The sequence below is a fragment of the Pinus tabuliformis genome, chromosome J (genome assembly GCF_031772625.1).
Source record: "Pinus tabuliformis cultivar Carrire ecotype Pingquan chromosome J, CPIR1, whole genome shotgun sequence".
NCBI lineage: Eukaryota > Viridiplantae > Streptophyta > Pinopsida > Pinales > Pinaceae > Pinus > Pinus tabuliformis.
In genome coordinates this window covers 441,700,984-441,726,169 of record NC_142295.1, presented here as the reverse complement: position 1 = coordinate 441,726,169, position 25,186 = coordinate 441,700,984, and the positions used below count along the sequence as shown (strand labels likewise).

The following is a 25,186-nucleotide window of genomic DNA, read 5'->3' as shown; positions in this document are numbered from 1 at the left end:
GCTTCCTAGATTTTTGGGAAATGACGCTTCTACATATCTGCTTCCAAAAAAGTCCCCGCTTTGTGCAACATTGGGGCCATTATAAGGGCCCTAAGAATTGGGGTGATGGCCATAATGATAAGGGGTATAACCCATGTTGGATTTTTCCCACCTGCTAAATTTGTATGTCCTGGCCATATTTTGCATCTTTATGGTACATTTCCTATTGGGAGTAGCCAAATTATGCTTTTTACTTTCCTTTTAGTTGCATCAAGCTCCGGGGCATTGTTCCAGGTTCGACCCAAAGTGTGGACAAAGGGGAGGGGGAGGCTAACTCCTTGTGGACCCAATGGACAAATGTGGACTCAGATGGGAAATATGTTGAAAGGGGTTATAATGAGTGGAGGGGAGTGATGTATGTGATGTCGGGAAGCGGGACCACGCAACCAAAATCAGGTTTCCCATGTAGTGCCACTCCTAAAGCTAGTAGCTAATAAAGGAGATCTAATTGGACTAAGATACAAGGTTAGCCACCAAGTTGGACAAGGGAACAAGAGTACAACCAAGCCCATTCTTTCTACTGAAGCCCCCACTAGTCCATGCCCATAAGTGTTTATGATAAGTAAGCAAAGATACCCAACTACATAATGAAAGCCATACCTTCGGGGTTGGATGGCCCACCTTCAAACATACGATCATAACAGATGGGCGAGGGTACATAATAGTCGACTCAAGTGGCGGAGATAGTGGCACATCGAGCTATATGGTGGTTGCAAGGGGCTGTTCGCTAACAGATGGATACAATCTTCGAGAAAAATTTGTCCTATGGGTGTCACCCATAGGTGGTGGGTAACAGGCACCTTACATGACTCCACTACATAGCATGCCCAGGTTGTTTTGCACTTTCCAAGGAGTAGTGATGACTTTTTGGATGTAGCGTTTTCCCTCCAGAGTAGAGTCTTGGGTGCTTTGATGATTTCATATGATGATTGACATGCTAGAGCACCCGTAGATGCTAAAACACAGAGATCCTCTTGCTTGGTGTTGGATTTACTTAATATTGTACTCAGTGGACCCAGGATGCCCTTAGGCCGACCTTGACAATGTTTGATGGGCATTGCTTGTTCTAGAGTCTAGATGATGATGGTCATCCTTGTTAGTTTTTGGTAGCATCAGAAGTGCTCTAGCCTTGAAAGTTGGTGGAGAGGCTAAGGCGCATGAGTTCTAAAGAACCCAGAAACCGTTTGGTGAAATTTCACACAGATTGTATTTTATTAAAATAATTAATATTTTTAATGGAGTCCCTAAGTCTAAACTTAGGGAAATTAAAATATTAATGGGTATTAATCAAAATATGGATGAGAATGATCTAGAAGGCGGATCAAGTCATCTTTTAATCTTAGCCGTTGATTAAAGACTTAATCTCGGTCGTTGAAGACACAAGAGGAAAAGTATAAGATGGAGGCTTGGGGTTCACTTGAAAACACAGAGAGAGTTGATCAGTCAGTTCGATTTTCCTAGGGCAGAGTTTGCTAAGGAATTCGAACTAGTGATCAAGCAGAGAGGATTAGAGGCAACATTGGAAGGAAGTGATTTCCAGTTCCAGTAAATATGAAGAGATCGATACCAGAGTTAGTGCTGGTCCAAGAAGGGATAGCGTAGCAGTTGAAGGAGATTGACGCAGAGGGTTAGCGCATCAACCGGAGGAGGTTGACGTAGAAGTGCTAGGGATGAGCAGAGTTCAGTGCCGGAAATCACAGTGGATGATTGGCAAGAGAAATCTCGATTTCTTAGCAGCAGAAGTAGCAACAGTCCAGGTTGACCTAGTTAGAGGGAGCCTCCACGCAAAACTCACGCAAAGCCTGCGTAGGCTCATGTAGGGACTGCGCAGTGGGCTGGGAATGGAGCAAAATTTCCAGAATTAGTGTGAGAAAATTCTCAGCTATCTTCTCTGAGTGGATTGCCATTTTTCTCTAGGGCATCCAAATTGTATTCAAATACTTACTGCCAATAATAAGAATCCTCACATCTGTTGCACTGGTTTTCCCACATTAGGTTTTTCCGGGGACGATTATCCAAAAACAAGTGTGTCAATGTGATTGTTCATATGCCGATGTTTCTATTGCGTCTTAATTTTTAGTTCCTAATTTGTGAAGTCTTCAATTGAATTTATTGGTATTTATTGAAGCTTTGGTAAATAACTTATTATAAATAAGTAGGAGAAATAAATCAATTATTGTGGCAAATTTTCACATGGTATCAAAGCGAGGTCGAGGCAATATGGAAGCAAAGAAAAAGGGCATGGAGAACAGTAGGGATCATAATATTTCTGAATTAGCTTCCAGGCTGGAAGAGGAGTTTGCTGGCTTATCAAGTTTTGCATCAGCTGAGGATTGGTACATTGATAGCGGGGCTTCAACTCATATGACTGGAGAACGAGGATATTTCTCGAGCTATCAGAAGGAAAAGATAAACTTCCAAATCACAATGGGTAACAGAACGAAATGTACCCCAGTAGGAAAAGGAATCGTTATATTCCAGACAATAGCAGGAGATAGTCTTCGGGCCACGAATGTACTGCATGTGCTAGGTATGGGATTGAATTTGATTTCTGTCTCCCAATTACAAGATAAGGGATATGATGTATACTTCATTGGTAATAGAGTATATGTCAAGCATCCAAAGTGGGAAAAGAGGGCCCAGATTGGAACTCGAAGCAACAGATTATACAAGTTGCAACTTGAGTCTCCTATGGCACTGATAAGCAGTAATGTCGATGGAGAAAAATAATTAAATGAGGTGTGGCATAGGATGATAGGTCTCTTACATCATGGGGCATTACGGATGCTCAAGGAAACTGTTACGGGGGTTCCAGTACTTACTACCAAGCCTGATGATACATGCAGAGGCTGCATGCTAGGCAAGTACGCCAAAGCAACATATTCCAGGAGCAACAAAAGAGCTAAGAGTGTATTGGGGTTAATACACTCAGACATTTGCGATCCGATGTCTACAAGGGCCATCAGTGGCACTAAGTATTTTGTTACCTTCATAGATGACCATTCTAGGAAAACTTGGATCTATTTTTTAAGAACCAAGGATGAGGTATTTGATCGGTTTAAAGAGTTTAAGGCTCTAGTGGAAAACTAGACATGAAGGAAGATCAAGATTTTGTGCTTGGACAATGGCGAAGAATATATGGATAAGAACTTTACTGATTTCTGCGCAAAATAAGGGATCCGCAGAGAATGGACAACACCCTATAATCTAGAACAGAATGGAGTCACAAAAAGGAAGCACAAAACTATTGTTGGAGTAGAAAAGGCGATGCTATATGATGAGAATCTACCCAAGTTTTTATGGGTAGAAGCATGCAGCACGACTATACACATTCAGAACAAGACTCCTCACAAGGCTTTAGGAAAGAAGACACCAAAGGGAGTTTTCACGAGAAATAAGCTAGAAGTAAGTCACCTCAGGATATTCAGAAGTGTAGCTTATTGCCATATTCCAGAAGAGAAGCGGAGCAAGTTAAAGCAGACTGTCGAAGTTGGGTATCTATTAGGTTACAACAAGCCTTCAAAGTCGTATCGGATGTACATTCTGAGTAGTAGGAAGATTGTAGTAACATAGGATGCGAAGTTCATGGAAGATAGAGCCTTCAAGAAATCTCGTGAGATGTCGTTTGAAGAACAGGATGAGGATGCTCCTCTAGTCTAACAACAGGGATCAGATTTGGCAGGAAGACAAGGGCCTGGTTCAAGCATAGTAACAAGTACTAGCATATCCTCAAGAGAAGAGGAGCCAGGAGTGTCACAACAGGTACAACAATAGGAAGAGGAATAGATGGAACCTCCCACCACCAGTGGAAGTACTAGCTGAGAAGTACGACAGATTCTGAGGGACGTAGAAGAATTCGTTGGAGCTCCTAGAGCCGAGAAAAGGCAGCGTAGACAACTTGATAGGTGCCAAGCATTGGTAGCTCAGGTCGAAGAACCCTCTAGTTTTCAAGAAGTCGTACAACACCAATTATGGGTGGATGCCATGGTAGAAGAGTACCGTTCTATCATGACAAATGATGTCTGGGAAATTGTACCAAGACCAGAGAACATATCAGTTGTAGGTTCGAGATGGATCTACAAGATCAAGTATGTTGTAGATGGTAGCGTAGAGAAGTACAAGGCTAGGTTTGTCGCAAAATGATATGCACAAAAGGAAGGAATAGACGATGAGGAAACCTTTGCCCCAGTAGCTCGATATACCTCTATTAGATCCATTATATCCTTTGCAACTCAGATGGGATGGGCGATTCATCAAATGGATGTCAAGACAACATTCTTGAATTGGGTGATAGAAGAAGAGGTATACATCGAACAACCAGAAGGTTTCGAAACACATGAAAAGAGAACTCATTTGTGTAGGTTGAAGAAAGCCTTGTATGGGCTAAAACAAGCTCGCAGAGCTTGTTATGGTCCAATTGACAACTACTTACAGTAGTTGGGATTCATCAAGAGCGATGCCGATCCCAATCTTTATTATCTGCTGGTAGAAGGTGAGCCGTTAATTCTGGTATTGTATGTGGATGATCTATTTTTGACAGGATCATCCAGACTCATAGAAGATTGTAGAAGAACCTAGAAACTGAGTTTGATATGAAGGATTTGGAGCTAATGCACTATTTTCTGGGATTGGAAGTTTGGTAGCAGGATGGCGAGATCTTCCTTGGCCAAGGAAGATATGCATCAGAAATTATGAAAAGATTCAGAATGCAGGATTGTCGACCTATGGCTACGCGTATGATTACCAATTGGAAGAAAATATATGCTTCGAGAGACAAGGAAGTGGACCCCACCTTATACAAACAACACATTGGGCCACTTATGTATTTGGTCAACCCCAGGCTAAACTTGTGTTATGCTGTCAACACCCTTAGTCAGTTCATGGTGGAACCAAAAAGGGTGCACTGGGTAGCAACAAAGCACATTCTCAGATATGTGCCTGGAACAATCAATTTTGGATTAAGGTACACCAAGGGCAATGATATTGAATTGAGCGGATTCACTGATGCAAATTGTGGGCAGGAAGTTCAATAGATAGGTAAAGTACCACTGCGTATTGCTTCAGTATTCGATCCGGGGTGACCTCCTGGTGCAGTAAGAAGCAAAAATCTGTAGCTCTGAGCTCTGTTGAAGCTGAGTACATGGCAGCTAGCAAAGCTACATGTGAAGCTATATGGCTCAGGAAATTGCTTGTAAATGTATTCAGGAGAAGGATGGAAGCGACAAGGATCTTGTGTGATAATCAGAGTTGTATCAAGCTCTTTGAAAATCCAGTATTTCATGATTGCTCTAAACACATCGATATTCGGTGTCACTTTATCAGAAATTGTGTTCAACGTGGAGCGGTACAGTTGGAGTACACTCCCACAGGAAATCGGGTGGCAGGCATACTTACCAAGGCTCTAGGAAGACCAAAGTTTGTTCAATTTCGGGTATAGATTGGTATGTTGGAAAATCCCCTTCAATAAAATAATGCAGCGTTTGAGAGGGAGTTGTAGTACAAATGCAGTAGTGGCAGTGGTAGTGTCATGGGCAACAATACAGTAGCAGCAACAGTACAGTGTTGGTGGCAGCAATAGTGCAGAAAGGAGGTGCTTCAGAAACAAGGCAGCATGCAGGTGGATATTGTTGCTAGAACACTTTCCTCGCTAAGAGGGAGTGTTAGTTTTTGGTAGCATCGGAAGTGCTCTAGCCTTGAAATTTGGTGGAGATGCTAAGACACATGAGTTCTAAAAAACCCAGAAACCGTTTGGTGAAATTCCACCCAGATTGTATTTTATTAAAATAATTAATAATTTTAATGGAGTCCCTAAGTCTAAACTTCGGGAAATTAAAATATTAATGGGTATTAATCAAAATATGGGTGAGAATGATCTAGAAGGCGAATCAAGTCATGTTTTAATCTTAGCTGTTGATAAAAGACTTAATCTCAGCCATTGAAGACTCAACAGGAAAAGTATAAGATGGAGGCTTGGGGTTCACTTGAAAACACACAGAGAGTTGATCAGTCAGTTTGATTTTCCTAGGGCAGGGTTTGCTAAGGAATTCGAACCAGTGATCAAGCAGAGAGGATCAGAGGCAGCACTGGAAGGAAGTGATTTCCAGTTCCAGTAAATACGAAGAGAGATACCAGAGTCAGTGCTGGTCCAAGACGGGATAGCGCAGCAGTTGAAGGAGATTGACGCAGAGGGATAGCACAACAACTGGAGGAGGCTGACTCAGAAGTGCTGGGGATGAGTAGAGTTCAGTGTCGGAAATCACAGTAGATGATTGGCAGGATAAATCTCGATTTCTCAGTAGCAAAAGCAACAACGGTCTAGGCTGACGTAGTCAAAGGGAGCCTCCATGCAGAAATCATGCAGAGCCTGCGTAGGCTCATGCAGGGACCGTGTAGTGGGCTGGGAACAGAGAAAAATCTCCAGAATCAATGTGAGAGAATTCTCAGTTATCTTCTCTGAGTGGATTGTCGTTTTTCTCTAGGGCATCCAAATTGTATTCAGATATTTACTACCAATAATAAGAATCCTCAGATCTGCTGCACCGGTTTTCCCACATTGGGTTTTTCCGGGGATGATTGTCCAAAAACAAGTGTGTCAATGTGATTGTTCATATGTTGATGTTTCTCTTGCCTCTTAATTTTTAGTTCCTAATTTGTGAAGTCTGCAACTGAATTTATTTTGGTATTTACTGAAGCTTTGGTGAATAACTTATTATAAATAAGTAGGAGAAATAAATCAGTTATTGCAGCAAATTTTCACAATCCCTAGGATGACGAGGGAGGACTTGTACTCATTCTTGGATTCCCTATGCGGGAGAGAGATAATACCGCGTCACCCATCTAGACATTGAGAGGGAGACATAGGGAACCTAGAGCATGGTTTTTGCACATGGAGGCACTTCTTGAGCCTTCCCCTTTGGATTTGGAGTAGAATATGATGGTGGAACATCTCCTTAGCCCATTCCACATCTTGTTGTGGCATTTATTGCTCACAAAGGAGATGATGTCATGCTTATAGAGGATATCAACCCACACGTGTGGGAATTTATGGCATTATTGTATTGTTTTGAGCTATGAGGTTGGCTTGTAAGTTGTAACCTCTTGTCTTGTCAAACAATAAAAGTCAAAATTGTTTTAGGGCTTGTAGGCTTAATGATGTAGGAGCATCTAAGCCTAGCTGGCAATGTGATGGTGTGGTCACATGTTGTGGCTACTGAGAGTTTGGAGGAAGAATTGGTTATTTAATTTTTATTAATTTCAAAGTATGTAAGTAGTTACATTGTTGCAAATACCAAGGGATCCTCCCTGCGTGGAGATCAAGCCAAGTAATTTAGTTTGTTTAGATTTAGATAGGATTTGATTCTAAATCTATAGTCTATCCCTTCATTTGTGGAAGGAGATGGTTAGATAGAAGATATATGTATTTTCCTTCTTTTCTGAAAGGGGAGGAGACGAAGAAGATTAAAGATGGAACTATAAGCCTATGGGCAGATTAGGAAAGCAGAGGCTCCAATTAGAAGAAACAGGCCAGAGAGGGTCGGAGAGCCTCAAATATGTAATTATTTGTATATAGTATATACAGAGAGTTAATTCTAAGTGTGGACGGTGTGATTCAATATGAAATGATGAATTCTATTTGCATTAGTGATTCTGTTTAATATATGTATATGGGCGGAATTCGGTGAACACAGAGAGGAGACAGAGATAGAGGAACTGTGTATTTATGCATTTTCCAGTTGTGCTGTGTATATATGTCTTAATCATTTAAATCCCGTTTATAAGTGTGTTGATCGACCATCGATCACTTAAGGATTGATGGTGATCCATTGATAATCGAAACGTTGATATATGTAGAGTTGTGCATTCTTAAACTAAGTATGTCAGGAATCCTGGATGAAGCGTAAATCCATCAAAACAAGCGAAATCAAGTTAAGGAGGAAACAGACGGAGAGTGTATAGGAGCCGTTAGATCTCATAGATCAAGGGTCTAAATTAAATCGCATTATCGCATCGGAACTCTATTTCATATGGGCGGACCTCAGGGTTCTGTTATGAAACCAGCTCACAAAAAGATAGAAAAGATAGATCAACGCCTTAGAATTCAGCCTCTTCGAGGGGGCAACCTCCTTTACATTACAGAAATGAATGATTCTTTGATGATTCAAATGACAAAACCTCCTTTCTATATATAAGAGTCTAAGGAGTCATAATATAACCCAGCCGACCTAACAATAATAATATAAAGGCACAAAAATAACAATAGAGGGATTCTATGGGGCACAGTAATAACAATATGGGGACAATAGGGGCACAACAATATTAATAAGGGATATAACTACAATAGTAATGGGGTAATCACTAGTATTATAGGGACCTAACATGCCCCTTTCTTTCAAAAAAGTGTTGTCCTCAATGCTTGAGTAGTTCTGGATGCTTCTGTATAAAATTCTCATCCTCCCATGTGGAATCTTCAGCGGATAAGTTCTTCCACTTGATGAGATACTCCGAAATTGATTGATTTCGTAGTCGTCGAGTTCTTGTTTTTGTGACTGCTTTCGTTTCCAATATAATTTTTCCTTCCTCGTCAAGTTCTGGCAATATTGTTTGAACTGGGAGCTTGTCGCCTATAACCTTCTTTAAACATGAAACATGGAAAACTGGGTGCACTTGAGAAGCTACAGGAAGCTCCAATTTGTATGCCATAGTACCAATCTTTTGCAACACCTTGTACGGACCGTAATACTTTGGTGATAATTTATTATCCTTCTTAGCTTGCTTCAGGGACATTTGTTTATATGGTTGTAGCAGTAGGAATACCCAATCACCTACATCAAAACTTCTTTCGCTGCGATGTTGATTTGCCTGTTGTTTCATTCTATTCTGCGCCAACACGAGGTTATCCTTTAAGAGTTGGAGGACTTGTTGTTGATGCTCGATGTGATGTTCCACTGCTTGAACGTTAGAATTTTCTCTTAAATATGATGTGATGGATGGTGGCTGATATCCATAAAGTGCCATAAATGGGGTCATTTTTGTTGCTGTATGGAAGGAAGTGTTATATCACCATTTAACCAGAGGCAACCATTTGACCCGTTGTGTCTGTTTATCAGATACAAAGCAACGAAGATATTCTTCCAAACATTTGTCTACTACCTTAGTTTGCCCATCAGATTGAGGATGATAAGATGAGCTATGAGCTAACTGAGTACCGAGACAAGAAAATAATTCTGTCCAAAAATTTCCAGTGAAAATGGGATCTCTGTCACTTACAATAATCTTTGGGTTTCCATGTAGCTTTTGAATTGTTTCCATAAATGCAGTAGAAACTGTACTGGCTTTAAATGGATGTGATAATGCACAAAAGTGTGCATACTTGGTAAGTCTGTCAACTACCACCATGATGACACTCTTTCCCTTAGACTTGGGTAAACCTGTGATAAAATCCATTGAAACCTCCTCCCAACGTTGGCTTGGAATGGATAAAGGTTGTAATAGACCCGGGGTCTTAATTGTTTCAACTTTATTTTGTTGGCAAACCAAACATTCTGCCACAAACTTTTGAATATCCGATTTAAGGCCATCCCAAAAAAATTCCTTCTTAACCCTGTGGTAAGTTTTTAAAAATCCTGAGTGCCCTCCTAAGGGATAAGTGTGCAATTCCATAAGAATCTTTTGTTTGAGTTGGGAATTCTTACAGAGGTATAAGCGATCTTTGTACCATAACGAATCATTTTGCCAGCTAAATGTATCAGATGTATGGGAATCTTGTTGTAACTTTTGAATAAGTGCCCACACTTTTTCATCATTATTCCATTCCTCCCTTGCTTCATTTATCCAATCTGGTTGGATAATAGAAATGACGCACAACAATGCTTCCACATCCTCATCCTTTCTTGAGAGTGCATCTGCCACCACATTTTGCTTCCCTTTTTTGTAGATGATTTCAAAGTCATAACCCAACATCTTTGTGACCCACTTTTGTTGCTCTTCAGAGGATAATCTTTGTTCTAAAAAGTATTTAAGGCTATCATGATCCATTTTTACCTTGAAGTGTCTTCCCATTAGGTAGGGTCGCCATTTCTTAAGTGCATGTAGTATTGCCAACATTTCCTTCTCATAAATGGCTTTGTGTAAAAACTTTCCCTTGATTGGACGACTTTCAAAAGCAATGGGTCTTTCATCTTCCATTAAAACAGCACCAATTCCATTTCCTAAAGCATCACATTCCACAATAAAGGTTTTTGTGAAGTCTGGTGTAGCTAAGACTGGTGCTTGGCACATTGCCTCTTTAAGATGTTCGAAGGCCTTTGTTGCTTTTGAAGTCCATGAAAATGCATCTTTCTTCAATAATGTTGTTAGAGGTGCTGCTATTCTCCCATAATTTTTAACAAACTTGCAATAATACCCTATCAACCCGAGAAATCCTCGCAGATGCTTTATGGATGTGGGGATTTTCCATTCCTTAATGGCTTTAATTTTGCTAGGGTCTACCTTAACTCCTTCATGAGATACAATATGACCCAGATATTCCACCTCTTGTACTCCAAAGAAAAATTTGGATCTTTTTGCATATAATTGTTTCTCCTTCAATAGTTGTAGCACCCTGTCAACATGTTCAACATGATCCTTCCAAGACTTGCTGTAGATTAGTATATCATCAAAAAATACTAACACAAATTTTCTAAGGAAGGGTTTGAAAATGGAATTCATCAAACCTTGAAATGTAGAAGGTGCATTGGTAAGGCCAAAAGCCATGACCAAAAATTCATAATGACCCTCATGAGTTCTAAATGCTGTTTTCAGAATGTCTTCAGTCTTTATTCTGATTTGATGATATCCTGAACGAAGATCCAACTTGGTGAAGTAAATTGATCCATGCAATTCATCCAGTAATTCATCAATGACAGGAATGGGAAACTTATCTTTAATAGTGAGCTTGTTGAGCTCCCTATAATCGGACACATGCGCCATGATCCATCCTTCTTGTGCACCAATACTACTGGAGCAGAGAAAGAACTTTGAATAGGTTGAATTATACCAGCCTCTAGCATCTCTGCAACCATACGTTCAATTTCACTCTTTTGGGCATAGGGATATCTGTACGGCCTGATGTTTGGAGGAACACTTCCTGGAATTAGATGAATAGCATGATCATGATCACGAATAGGTGGGAGACCTTTGGGAGTCTCAAATACCTTGGAATGATTGTTCAAGACTTTTTGGAGATCTGGAGAAATAGATGATTTCGATGTGGAAACATCTAGTGAACATAATTGTGCAATTACACCTCTTTGTTCCTTTTTTAAAAGCTTTCTCATACCGTTAGAGTTGATTATCTTTCCCGGTTTCCCTGCAATACCCCTTAATTCAACTTCCTTTTCCTTCCGCAAAAAGTTTCATGAAAAGTTCTTGAAAATTAAAAGCTATTGTACCCAAGGATTGTAGCCATTGGACTCCTAGTACAACATCAGAACCTCCCATTGGAATGGAAATCATTGGGCTAGACAATACATATTCTCCCATGGATAGCTTGATATTATGGCACTTTCCAGAGCAATTTATTGTTCTTCCATTTGCAACCATCACTTGACACTCTGGTGCTGGATATGGGAAGCAATTCAATTCTTTTGCTACCTTACAATGAATAAAATTGTGGGTACTTCCTGAATCAATCAACACTATTACCTTTTTCTTCTTGATTTGTCCTTCTATCTTGATGGTTTGAGGAGTGGTAATTCCTGCCAATGCATTACAAGATATGGTCAGATTCATTTTTTCTTTATCTATGCTTTGTTCCTGGAGTATATCCTCTTCTTTTGACCTTTCTTGCTCATTTTCTTCTTCCTCTTCACAATCTATGTAGAATAATTTCTTCTCAGCACACTTATGACCTTTAGTGTATTTGCTATCACAACTGTAACAAAGCCCTTTTGATTTTTTTCTTCCAATTGTTATGGTGTCAACCTTATAGGTTGTGGAAGACTAGGGACAGCAACACTTCCATCTTTATAGTTGTGAGTGGTATGCTTCCTGGTTGCCATAATTTTGCTTTCCATTTTTCTTGCTAACCTGAATGCCTTCTCTAGTGAATTAGGTTTCCAAAGGCGAACATCATGTTGGATATTATCCTTTAAAGGCCCTATGAACACATCAATCCTATGCTCCTCTGGAATATTTTTTACCCTTATTTTCAATTTTTGGAACTCTTCAATGTGCTCTATTATTGAACCTTTTTGTTTGAGACTTATCAATTGGCTAAAAAAAATGTTGCTTTTTGTATCCTCATAATGTGATGTCAATTCTTTCGTAAAAATTGCCCAAGTGATAATTTGTTTACGAGAGCAAAACCATTGATACCATACAAACTGATTTGGTTCCAAATATAAAGTTGCAATACGTACCTTTTGTGTGTTTTGTACATTATTGAGATCGAAAAATTGCTCCATTTGTAATATCCATGTTGCGGAATCCTTTCCATCAAACTTCCTCATATCGATTTTTGGAATATGGTGGGTCTTTGATCCAACATTAGAGTCTATGAAATCATGATTAACATTTCTTTTGTTCGCATCATGAGTTTCCTTTACTACCCTTTCACCATTTGTAAGTATTTCTTGTAGAAAATTTGTCAAATCTGTCTTCAAATCTGCCATGTCTGTCTTCAAATCTGTCTTCAAATCTGCCATGTCTCTCTTCAAATCTATCTTCAAATCGTCCATCTTAGCTTCCATGCCATTCATCTTAGCTTCCACGCCCTTTATCTTAGATTCCACGCCATTTATCTTAGCTTCTGTTAGCTTTTGTGAGAGTGACATTTGTTGCACTTGGTCTTGTAATTTTGATATATCATGTAGCATTTCTTCCTCTTCTTCATGAGTCATGCTAGAGCTTTCAAGTTGCTTACTAGGTGTTTGCATTTTCTTTCCTCGGGGCATCAGTTATCGATAATAATGCTCTACTATGCCCTTCGAATTCCTTCAAAATATTTTTTCAAACCAAGCTTAAGCAAAAATTTTAAAAAAATCTACATACCTTTTTTCACTTTGTAGGAGCTCAATATTGCCTTTGATGTATCTCTGTAATTTTGGATTATCCAGTTTTGAAATTGCGACCTGCATTAGCCCTCTGTGTCCTCTTTCCATTGCCACCAGTTTGATCCAAATTGGATTCTCCAAGGAAGAGTTATGCCAAATCTCCCACAGTGACCTGATTATAGACTAGTTTAGTAGAGCGAACTTGTACGACATGCCACATGTCTTTGTTTCAACCTTTGGCTCTGAAAAATATATACAAGAAACTATAGTCCGTCCTATTTCTGTACCTTCTTACGAAACTTCAATCCGATGCTCAGAGGGAAAGTTATGACGATTTTCCCCAGTTCACCTGTTTGGAATGTAATTCAGGAGTCTGCAAAAAGACCAACTTCCTCAGATCATATCTCCGCAAATATAGCACAAAAAGCTTTGAAATTTGGACCCAAGGTTCAGAGCGATTTCGTCTCAAATGGATTTTTTTTCGCTTCTGAAACGTCGCAGAAAAAAAGTTATAGCGAAAATGACACGATGACCTATTTGGAGCAGCGAAACCCTAGAATCCAGAGCTTTGATACCAAATGTTATGAAACCAGCTCACAAAAAGATAGAAAAGATAGATCAACGCCTTAGAATTCAGCCTCTTCGAGGGGACAACTTCCTTTACATTACAGAAATGAATGATTCTTTGATGATTCAAATGACAAAACCTCCTTTCTATATATAAGAGTCTAAGGAGTCATAATATAACCCAGCCGACCTAACAATAATAATATAAAGGCACAAAAATAACAATAGAGGGATTCTATGGGGCACAGTAATAACAATATGGGGACAATAGGGGCACAACAATATTAATAAAGGATATAACTACAATAGTAATGGGGTAATCACTAGTATTATAGGGACCTAACAGGTTCAAAGAATTCCGATATGCGATCACCGATATATTGCATCGGCGAATACCTGCGATTGTGATCGGAACCGGGCGAGGAGACTTAACGATTTCGATTAAGTGACGAAGCGTCAACCGTCGGATCGGAAAAAGGATCGACAGTTAGGATCTGGTCGCTGATCGCTAATCGCAGAGGTCAAGTGAGAAGGACGGTGGAACAGTGATACTCCGATAAGTGATATCGCCGATATGCGATAAGGCGCGATCGGAGATCGAGGAAAGTGGAGATCGGAGAGCGCAGCGGAAAGGCTTGGAGAGTCGGACCCGACAGAGTTATAGAAGCGGCTGTATAAATTTTGAGATCCGGCCTTATGGTTCGAAACGGGTATTTCTCGTGTTTTTTGTGTATTGCGATAAAGTTATGAGTCCTGGGGTTATAAAGCAAAAGCACCAACTATGCTTCTGATAGCATGGTGAACCATTGCAATAGCGATATGCGATAATGTATGCCTCAGAAAACATGCATAGGCGAAGAATATATAAAAAGGCATGGTTTACATATGCTTTGTGTAAATTCTATGTTAAATTTTAGGTATGTTCTATGCTTGAGCAATTTATTTAAATTTTCACTGTTAGCAATCACATCAGCATTACGATAAACTGCAGATAGAACATAAATACAAAACGCAGAAGACAAGCCAAGACAAGAGGACACAAGATATGGCGCGAGCCAGGGACAAACCCCACAATGTGTGGGGAAACCCTTTGATCAAATCTTCTTTTATCTTCAAAGTTCAGCAGAGAAAGAGAGAGAGAGAGTACATTTACAACAGCAGTCAATACTTTGACTTATCTAGATCTAGCATAGATCATTTCGTATAATTATGAGATCAGTTGAAGACATTCTGCTTCAACTGATTCTCAAGGTGACTCCTTCACCTATCATCATTCTGCATCTCGTTCATTTGTTGTACCTTACAGTATAGCGCCAACACACAGCATCCTACATGCTGCTCATGATCTTCACGCTGCCCATTCATCATGTTACGCTGTACCCAAATATCACAGTGTTGATCTCAACATCAAGGATCTGCACCCATCTAATGTGTACTCAATGACTGGTTTACTGCTCTCATTGCTATACAGAGATTTCTATTATGACAGTCATTTCATTATATCAACCAGGTCTCCAATGAGTTCTACAGCATGATGACCATCTCTGATATCCTTATCATTACTGCAACAATGATTATTAGATTGTAGTAGCTTGTGTACAGCTTTTCCTTATAAATAGGCATGTGATCTATAGAATAGATCCATGATATGGTCATCCTTATACCAGGTATTCTACAGGCATACCACAACAGCATATAGTCATACCTTATCCATGTAATACGAAGATTGTCATACCAAGGGTGGACTGCGTCTTCATTCCAGCATGGACAGTGTACAAGTGCTTCAGGCTGTGCGTATATATATGCTGTGTGTAGACTGCGTTTAGGCTGCTACAGGCAGCGTATTAGGGCCTCCGTATTGGCTGTGTATAGAACCTCCTCTTAGCTGCGTATTAGGCTCCAGTTGCTGTGGAATAGGATCACTGTTTAGCTGTGAATAAGGGCTCAACAGACTGCGGATTTAGGGCATCTCTTGACCTGCGGTTAGGGCACTTTGGAACAGTGGATAGGGCTCTTTAGCACCGCAGATAGAAGCCTCTTTAGGACAGCAGTATAGGGGCTTATTCATGCTGCACATAAGTCTCCTCTTATCTGCATTTAGATCTTCTTATAAGCCTGCGGCTAGGGCATCATCTGCACTGCGGCTAGGGCACAACTGAACTGTGGCTAGGGCATCAGCTACTGTATATTTTAGGTGTCCCTCCTTCTCCAAAAACCCAAGACGTGGAGAGGAGGAGAACACACCAAGAATGTGTGTTAAAATGACTTCAAATCCTCACCAATTTATACTAGAACGTAGATGATGAATAGACACGTCTATTGGGCTTCTGAGCCTACTCAAGTTTGCTGGTCGGCTTGGTAATAATTATATAAACAAAATAAATTCATATCTCCATAAATACTTATCGGAATCGGATGATCTTTGGATCAATCCTACACCTCTCGACGAGAGGGATCCAATAAAAATATCAGCTGTCATAAATAAGCTGATCCACATGGAGTTTGGCCCTAGTTGCCAATTTAACATTCTATTATTGCAGCATTACAAAGGGTTTAACGATTCCGATATGTATTCGGGGACCATAACCATCGGCCCACGACTGATAATTGGGTAAAAAGGGGGTTTATTGCCTTAGTGCAATTTACACCCCATCAAGTGGTATCAGAGCAGAGATGCTCTGCTTATGAAGATTATGATTACAAAGGTAAGAAAGTTGCAGCGGTTGAATGAATGACAAAGTTTGGCACCAGACTACAGCAGTAAGACTGTAGGAAGAACTTTTGGAAGTTCTTAGAAATTGTAGCAGAACCTCATTCCAGCTGAGGCTTGGAATAGATAGGGACAGAGGAGTCCTTAAGAGAAGTGAGTGGAGCAACCACAGAGAGAGAGCAAGAGTGCTCAGTGCAAGTTCTAAAGAAAGAGGACTTGGAGACCAGGCAGAGGAGAAGCTTGGTGAGAAGATCAACTTAGAAGGAAGTTGATTGGTTGCAGGTGTAGAGCTCACACAGAAGAGAAGATGGCTATGGAAAGTCATATGGAAGGTTTAGAAGAAGGCTACAAGATGAAGGAGAAGGGTGCTCAAACAATCCGTAGGAAACGGATGAGTCAAGCAGAGCTTGACAAGGAAATAGCTAAGATAAGAGAAGAATTTGATGCGTTAGTAATGCTGCTAGAGGAGAACCAAAAACTAGGTTGGGTCTTGAAAAAGAAGCCAGTGAACTGGCCTAAGTTGCAGAGAAGGTTACAACAAACATAGGGAAAGTGGTTGATGGAAAACCTCAGAGAAGTAGAAGCAAAAATGGAAGATTCCATTTGTAGACCAGAATAGGGGGAAATTCTGGGTGAAGAGGATAATGAGAGATCAGCTGAAGATCTCATGAACTATTGGCATAGTTCAGAACAATTAGAAGATATGATGACAAGGGAAGCAGATGAGGCAATGAAGCCTTGTGATTTTAATTCTCATAGTTTGTGTATGTTTGCAGGATATGCAGAGGATGATGGACAGTTTGGTGAAACTGTCACAAACAGGAATGAAACTCTTGAGGTGAAGTATGATGGAGAATGCCTTTTAGAGGAAGAAGGTGCTGATTTATTGCAGCAGAAAGAGTTCATAGATAAATTTATGTTTGGTGTAAGACAGTCAGATGAAGTTGATATGGACCAGAAGTTTAATGAAAATGCTATAATAGTATTCCAAGAAGGTAAACAAATGAATTTGTTTGATGAAATTGATGAAAGAACTTTGCAATATGATAGTGCAGAAAATAGGATAACTCAGGAGGATTGCCAGGAAAAGAATGAAGCTGAGAATGAAAGTTGTGATGAACTGCTAGAGAGATTTCACATGGAATTAGAATTCTTGGAAAGATTGCTCAAGGAACCTGAAGGAGAAATGAAGCTTTCAGAACCTGATAAAGAAGAGATTGTGGTTACCATGCATGATAAGGATGAAATGTCTCAAACATTTATAGAGTTAAGTAAATGTTTAGACTCTTCAGTTAATGATGTGACTGTAGGTATGGAAGACAACATTAATAAATATGATGCTGAAATTAGAGAAATTGAGCAGAGATTATTTGAAGGTGAGATGAAAGATCAGGAACAACAAGGAAGTTATGTCCTTAGAGACATGAAGGAGACAAAAGTATTAATCCAGCAGGATAAAGATGGAAGGAACCAACAATTTAAAAGAGATGATCAGCAACATGAGAGTGAATTTGAGGAAGGCATTAGATTGTAGGAGTATAGCAACTGGCAACAGAATGAAGAACAAGAGATTAGTCTGGCAGTAATGAGAGCAGAAATAAATATAATAATAGAGGGCCTACAAAGAAAGATAGATGAAGACCGAAGATACAGAGAAACGGGTCAAGTGGAAGCTATTGCAACAGAGGTGGAATGGCAAGCTAATAAATGAGTTTAGGGAACTTAAACAAATTCATACTGATTTGTTAGAGAAGAAGAGACTCAAAGGAATGGAGTCACAGCAAGAAGGATCTGCTGAAATCCAGAAGATCTATGATGGAAGATTGGTGCTTGAAGCATCAAAAGAGGATGAAGGATCTTGTATTTTGAAAACTGAAAGTTGTTGTGTGTTTGCAGGTTATGTAAACTTGAGGGAAAACAAGCAGTTATTGGAAACTGTCATAACAATAGGTGGAAAGATGACTACCCACAGTCATATGAAGAATAAGGAGAAAAGTTACAGTCAAGTGAAGGAAGATGTCCAGTCAGATGACATCCAAAGGATAAGTCAAAAGGAGGATGGCAAAGGAATTATTGAGATCAAAGAAGTGTTTGGAAAGGAAGAGATCCATTCATACGAATATGGAACAAAGAGTTTTCTCAGGAAAACTGATGAAGCTAATACAAAGCAAATGGAGAATCTTATGGTGTGTTCAGGAAGTGGGAGTCAACTGGAAGGATTGATGATGAAATTATTTGAGGAGACCTTGGTGTCTCATAGTTTTGAAACTAATATTTTGTGTGTAAATGCAGGATACACTGAAGTAAGGCAACTGGTTAATGTTGTCCTAAGGGAAAGGAAAAGCAAAGATATGATTTTTCAGAAGTTAGAAGAAGGAAATTCACATAATCTTGTGATGCAAAGGAAAGAGCAGCTGTTAAACATAGCTGTAGTGAATTATGCAGATATTGGACAACTATTGAGGACTGAAGCCAAAGGTGAGCAGCTATTGAAGGTTGATATAGAAGATTTTGTAGATATTAAACAGTTATTGAAGATTATTGACCTTGAAGAAAGCCAGAGTAAAGAAGGACTAAAGACAGATGTTGCAGACAATGAAGTTAGTGAAGATCGTGCAGAGCTCTTGGGAGAAATTCCAAATGAGATGACAGGTTTGTGGCATAAATCAAGTCTTTTGGAGAAGAGGCAAGAAAACCAAAGAGTAAGTGATCAGACTGCACAACTAGAACTGAATAAGAATGAGAATGAAGTTGTCATGGATGACAAATATGGAAAAGAAGTTGTCAGAAATGTTGGCATAATGAGGAAACAAGGTAAAGCATTTGTGTTTAATGAATTGAATAATTCTGGTGAAGATTTATATGCAGGAACAAGGCAATGTGAATTCAATTTGAAACAAGGAGTTGATTTTGACGATCAGATCGAGGTAAGGAAGGATGAGATCAGAATGTCTCAGAAAGATGGAATGATGTTGAAATTATAGTATGGAATTGTTGAACTGGAGACGAGTTCAAGGGATGATAGTAACAAGAATACTATTGTGCAACAGGGAGTTATTGATGAAGAAGAGGCTGAAAATGACATTTCAGAAGCAAACAAATATGATGCCATGATCCTTAAGGGTGTAGAAATTAAGTTACTGGAAGAAGAGGTATTCCAAGTACCTAAACAAGCAGGAAGAATTCTTAGTTTTCAAGAAATTTGTGGAATTGCAGGTATATTGGGAATTGAAGTAAGAAGTGATGAAGCCATGAATGAGAAACCAGAAGAAGGAACTGGAATTGTTGCAGGGGATCAATGGAGAAGGAATTTGTACATTTTAGAAATGTATATGGGAAAATATTGGCATATGGATTATGATGTTCTTATGCAAGAACACATCTAGTTGCAGGAGAATAGTATTCATCATCTGAGAAGTGAAGTGGACAAAGAAATTGATGAGTTGTGGAGACTCATACAACAACATTCCAATAGAATAAATAGAGGACAAAAGGAGAAAGGAAGATTGGCTGGAAAGAATGGTACAGGTGAAGGTAATGGTAAATTGCAAATTAAAGTGTGGAAGCCTGGCATAAATTGTGATGATGAGCAAAAAGCAGTAAGATATATGAAAAAGACAGCAGCAGACAGTGAGAGCATAGCTAATGGGGCAATACAGCATAAAGTATGGAGACCTGGAGAACGACAACCAACAACAGCAGTAACCAAGGACAGACTACCGAACAAAGTATGGGATCCAGGAGGACACAGATCAGAAGCACATGATCAGGAGATCATGATTATTTTTAACCTTGGGAGTCTGATGCAGGAGCATCTAGGCCTAGCCAGCAATGTGATGGTGTGGTCACATGTTGTGGCTAATGAGAGTTTGGAGGAAGAATTGGTTATTTAATTTTTATTAATTTCAAAGTATGTAAGTAGTTATATTGTTGCAAATACTAAGGAAATTAGAGAATAAGTGGCAAGTGATCCTCCCTGCGTGGAGATCAAGCCAAGTAATTTAGTTTGTTTAGATTTAGATAGGATTTGATTTCTAAATGTATAATCTATCCCTTCATTTGTGGAAGGAGATGGTTAGATAGAAGATATATGTATTTTCCTTCTTTTCTGAAAGGGGAGGAGACAGAGAAGATTAAAGATGGAACTGTAAGCCTATGGGCAGATTAGGAAAGCAGAGGCTCCAATTAGAAGAAACGGGCCAGAGAGGGTCGGAGAGCCTCAAATATATAATTATGTGTATATAGTATATACAAAGAGTTAATTCTGAGTGTGGACGGTGTGATTCAATATGAAATGATGAATTCTATTTGCATTAGTGATTTTGTTTAATATATGTATCTGGGCAGAATTCGACGAACACAGAGAGGTGAGAGAGATAGAGGAACTGTGTATTTATGCATTTTCCAATTGTGCTATGTATATATGTATTAATCATTTAAATCCCGTTTATAAGTGTGTTGATCGACCATCGATCACTTAAGGATTGATGGTGATCCATTGATAATCAAAACGTTGATATATGTAGAGTTGTGCGTTCTTAAACTAAGTATGGTTGGAATCCTGGATGAAGCATAAATCCATCAAAACAAGCGAAATCAAGTTAAGGAGGAAACAGACGGAGAGTGCACAAGAGCCGTTAGATCTCATAGATCAATGGTCCAGATTAAATCGCATCGGCGAATACCTACGATTGTGATCGAAACCGGGCGAGGAGACTTAGCGATTTTGATTAAGCGACGAAGCATCAACCATCGAATCGGAAAAGGATCGACGGTCAGGATCTGGTCGCTGATCGCTAATCGCAGAGGTCAAGTGCAAAGGATGGTGGAATAGCAATACTCTGATAAGCGATATCGCCGATATGCGATAAGGCGCAATCGGAGATCGGGGAAAGCGGAGATCAGAGAGCGTAGTGGAAAGGATTGGAGAGATGGACCCAACGGAGTTATAGAAGCGACTGTATAAATTTTGAGATCTAGCCTTATGGTTTGAAGCGGGTTTTTCTCATGTTTTCTGTGTATTGCAATAAAGTTATGAGTCCCGGGGTTATAAAGAAAAAGCACCAACTACGCTTCCGATAGCATGGTGAACCATTGCGATAGTGAAATGCGATAAGGTATGCCTCGGAAAACGTGCATAGGTGAAGAATATATAAAAAGGCATGGTTTACATATGCTTTGTGTAAATTCTATTATTGCAGCATTACAAAGGGTTTAAAGATTCTGTAATATTCCTAATTAGCCCCAGCTAATTGGAATATTCGATTTTGCCAAATTTTGCCTTCTATAGTTATTTTCAGGGTACCATCAGATTCGCGTGAGGGAGCAGGACATTCCCAAGACTGCCTTTAGATGTCACTATGGGCACTTTGAGTTTTTGGTGATGCCCTTCAGGCTAACTAATGCCCCAGCTACATTCCAGTCTTGCATGAATCACATCTTCCGTAGTCACTTGAGGAAGTTTGTGTTGGTGTTCTTTGATGATATACTCATTTACAGCAGGATGTGGGAGGAGCATCTCCAGCATATTGAGACAGTATTACGCATCTTGGAGGAGCAGTAGTTCTATGCTAAGCTCTCCAAATGTGAGTTCGGGTTGACGGAGATGTTATACTTGGGACACATCATTGGAGTGGACAGAGTGAGGGTCCACGAGGAGAAGATTAGGGCCATCAGAGATTGGTCGGAGCTGAAAAACGTGATGGAACTTCGAGGATTCATTGGCATTTGTACTTACTACCGGAAGTTCGTCAAAGGTTTCTCATAGCTTGCTGCACCCCTGACAGATTTTACGAGGAAGGGGGCATTTAGTTGGTCGGATACAGCATAGCGAGCCTTTGACAGGCTCAAGGAGGTTATGAGCAGCTGCCCAGTGCTTGCATTGCCAGATTTTACGTAGCCATTTGTTTTGGAGTGTGATGCGTCGGGAGAGGGGATTGGCGCAGTATTGATGCAGGGAGGTCACCCTATAGCCTTTGAGAGCTGGAAGCTCCTTCTGCACGAGAGGTTTTATTCTATATACGACAAGGAGATGCTGGCCATCATGCATGCATTGGCCAAGTACCGGAAGTATTTGGTGGGGAACAGGTTCAGGGTGAGGACTGATCACAACAACCTCAAGTTCTTTTTGGAGTAGAAGCAGTTGCAGAAGAGGCAGCAGAAGTGAATTAGTAAGATCCAAGCATATGACTTTGAAATTGAGTATGTCAAGGGTAAGAACAACGTGGTAGCAAATGGCCTTTCATGTAAACCAGCCAAGTTGTCTCTTATGAGCTTGGATACAGACTGGAGGGCTCGACTCTTAGTAGAGTACTCCAAGGACAGGTTTGCATGTGAGATTCTGGACGGGCAGGTGGCAGATGACAGGTTCAGGGTGATCGATGAGATCATCTATTACAGGGATCGGATCTTCTTGACTGAGGGGTCTCAGCTCAAGAAGAAGATACTCCAAGCATCACATGATTCACCATTGGTAGGCCATCAGGGGTTTACCAAAACCTACAGGGCCATTAGAGAGAGGTTCTCCTGGAAGGGCCTCAAGGAGGACATACTCCGGCATATCAGGGAGTGCGATGTTTGCCAACGGAACAAGGGAGAGATGAGCCATCCCGCGGGTTTATTGCAGCCGCTACCCATTCCGGAGGGGAAATGGGAGAGCATTTCGATGGACTTCATCACAGGATTGCCCACGGTACAGGGCAAGGATTGTATCTTTGTCGTCGTTGACTGACTGACAAAGTACGCACATTTCTTTGCCATATCCGCACACTACACAGCAGCATAGGTGGCCGAGCTGTTCTTCAGGGAGATCTTCAGGCTACATGGTCTTCCTAAGACCATTGTCAGTGACAGGGACAGCCATTTCATGGGCGGGTTTTGGCAGGAGCTTTTTCGGTTGGTGGGAACGGAGTTGACTCCGAGTACCGGTTATCACCCATAGATGGATAGGCAGACAAAGATAGTTAACAAGTGGCTGGAGGGCTACTTGCGTAACTATGTCAATGGGCAGCGGCGAGCATGGCTGAAGTGGCTGCATCTGGGGGAGTACTGCTACAATACTTCACATCACATATCCATTGGTATGTCACCATTCTATGCCTTATATGGGTATCATCCTTTATCTTTTGTTGATGTGATGTTTGGTGACAGCAGGGCTCCTAGAGCCAAGATTTGGATCCAAGAGAGTCAGGATATCCTCTGAGCTCGCAAGGATAACATGGCTACAACGCAGAACCAGCAGAAGCTGTATGCTGACGAGGGTCGGGTAGAGAGGCAGTTTAAGGTGGGGGACATGGTCTACCTACGATTATAGCCATACCGACAGTCATCACTGAAGCAGAAAGGGGCTGAAAAGCTCAAGCCCCGCTTTTATGGGCCATACAGGGTGATACGCAGGATTGGACAGGTTGCATATGAGTTGGAGTTGCCCCAAGGCAACAAGATTCATAACATTTTTCATGTATCATGCCTGAAAAAGGCATTGGGGCAGCAGGTAACAGTGACAGATGAGCTACCACCTATGAATGATGAGGGGCATTTGGTATTGCAGCTAGAGGCTATCATTGATACCAGGGAGAGGCAGCTGCGGAGCAGGACGGTCTGGGATTCTTGGTGAAGTGGAAGAATTTGCCAGATGAGGATGCCACTTGGGAGAATGAGAAGATCTTACAGCATCGATCACTTCAATTGCTTGAGGACAAGCAACATTTTGCCGGGGGAGACTGTAATATTCTTATTAGCCCCAGCTAATTGGAATATTTGATTTTGCCAAATTTTGCCTTCTATAGTTATTTTGTAAATAAAAAAGTGAGAAAGGGGGACATTACTCACTTTTAGAATAAAAGTCACTTCTTAGTAGCACAACGTTGTGACTTAAAGGGAGAGCCAAGGGGGCCAAAAGGGGGATGCAGAAATGGAGCCCACGTAGACACATGGAGGGACTGCACAGGAGGTGAGGAACACGTGGCAAAAGGGGAATCACGCAGGAGAAGGTGAGCATTGGGATTGAGAGAGGCAGAAGCTATAAAAGAGAGAGGAACCCCCTCATTTTGATCATTCTGTTATGAGCATTTGTGATAGTCATTTTGACTTAGAGCATGCTGGCTGTTTAGCTAGTTTGCAGCACTGTTTAGTGCATTGAGTGTCTCCGTTCGGAGATCTCACCCTTAGCCCCGGGGGACTTCGAGTGCCTGCTCGGGCAAGGTATTTTCGTTGGCATTTCAGCAACAGTATCTTTAGCATTTTAGCAGTGGTTTTATCAGTGTTCTGGAGGACTGCGCAGCACTGGGAGAGGGACGCAGTTCTTTCTGGCAGGAGTTTGGGTTGAGGATTTGCAGGGGGTTTTGTGCTGAGAGGTAGAGCAGGGGATCAGCCCTTGCATATTGGGGAGTTTTGGTAGGGGTTTCAGGCAGGTTTCTGGAGTATCTCATTCAGTGGCAACGCAGAGCAGTGAGGAACTGCGCAGAACCCCAAGGGGGTGATTTTCGGGGGTCGGCCATTCCACGAGAGCTTTCTGGGTTTTTCTGGGTTTCTCGAGTAGAGTCCGATTCCAGAGTTTCAGCTTTTTCTGAGGAGGGGAATAGCCCCAAATCTTCGTTTGATTTCTAGCAGCAGCAATAGCATAGCAGTTTCCCAGCAGCTTGGACACAAATCAGAGAAGGGCCATTCCTTTGCTATTTTGAGTGTATTTCTTCACTTGCCTTGTGCAAGTAGAGGTGCCATCTTCCTGATCACCTCCTGTACTCATTTTATTACTCAGTATAATAAAATGGCTTTGCATTCTCTCTGCATTTCTTGTGTATCTGCTTATGGTTATTTGACATATATCGTATCATTGTTA

At 40.7% G+C, this 25,186-nt stretch overlaps 1 protein-coding gene and 1 long non-coding RNA gene across 4 annotated transcripts in view; one reads left to right on the top strand and one right to left on the bottom strand.

Annotated features, from left to right (window-relative positions):
• The window catches only part of LOC149227712 (uncharacterized), a 340,223-nt gene that overhangs the window by 161,787 nt on the left and 153,250 nt on the right, over positions 1-25,186 (bottom strand). The window lies entirely within an intron of this gene.
• The window catches only part of LOC149227713 (uncharacterized), a 336,709-nt gene that overhangs the window by 161,684 nt on the left and 149,839 nt on the right, over positions 1-25,186 (top strand). The gene's annotated exons all lie outside the window — the stretch shown is intronic.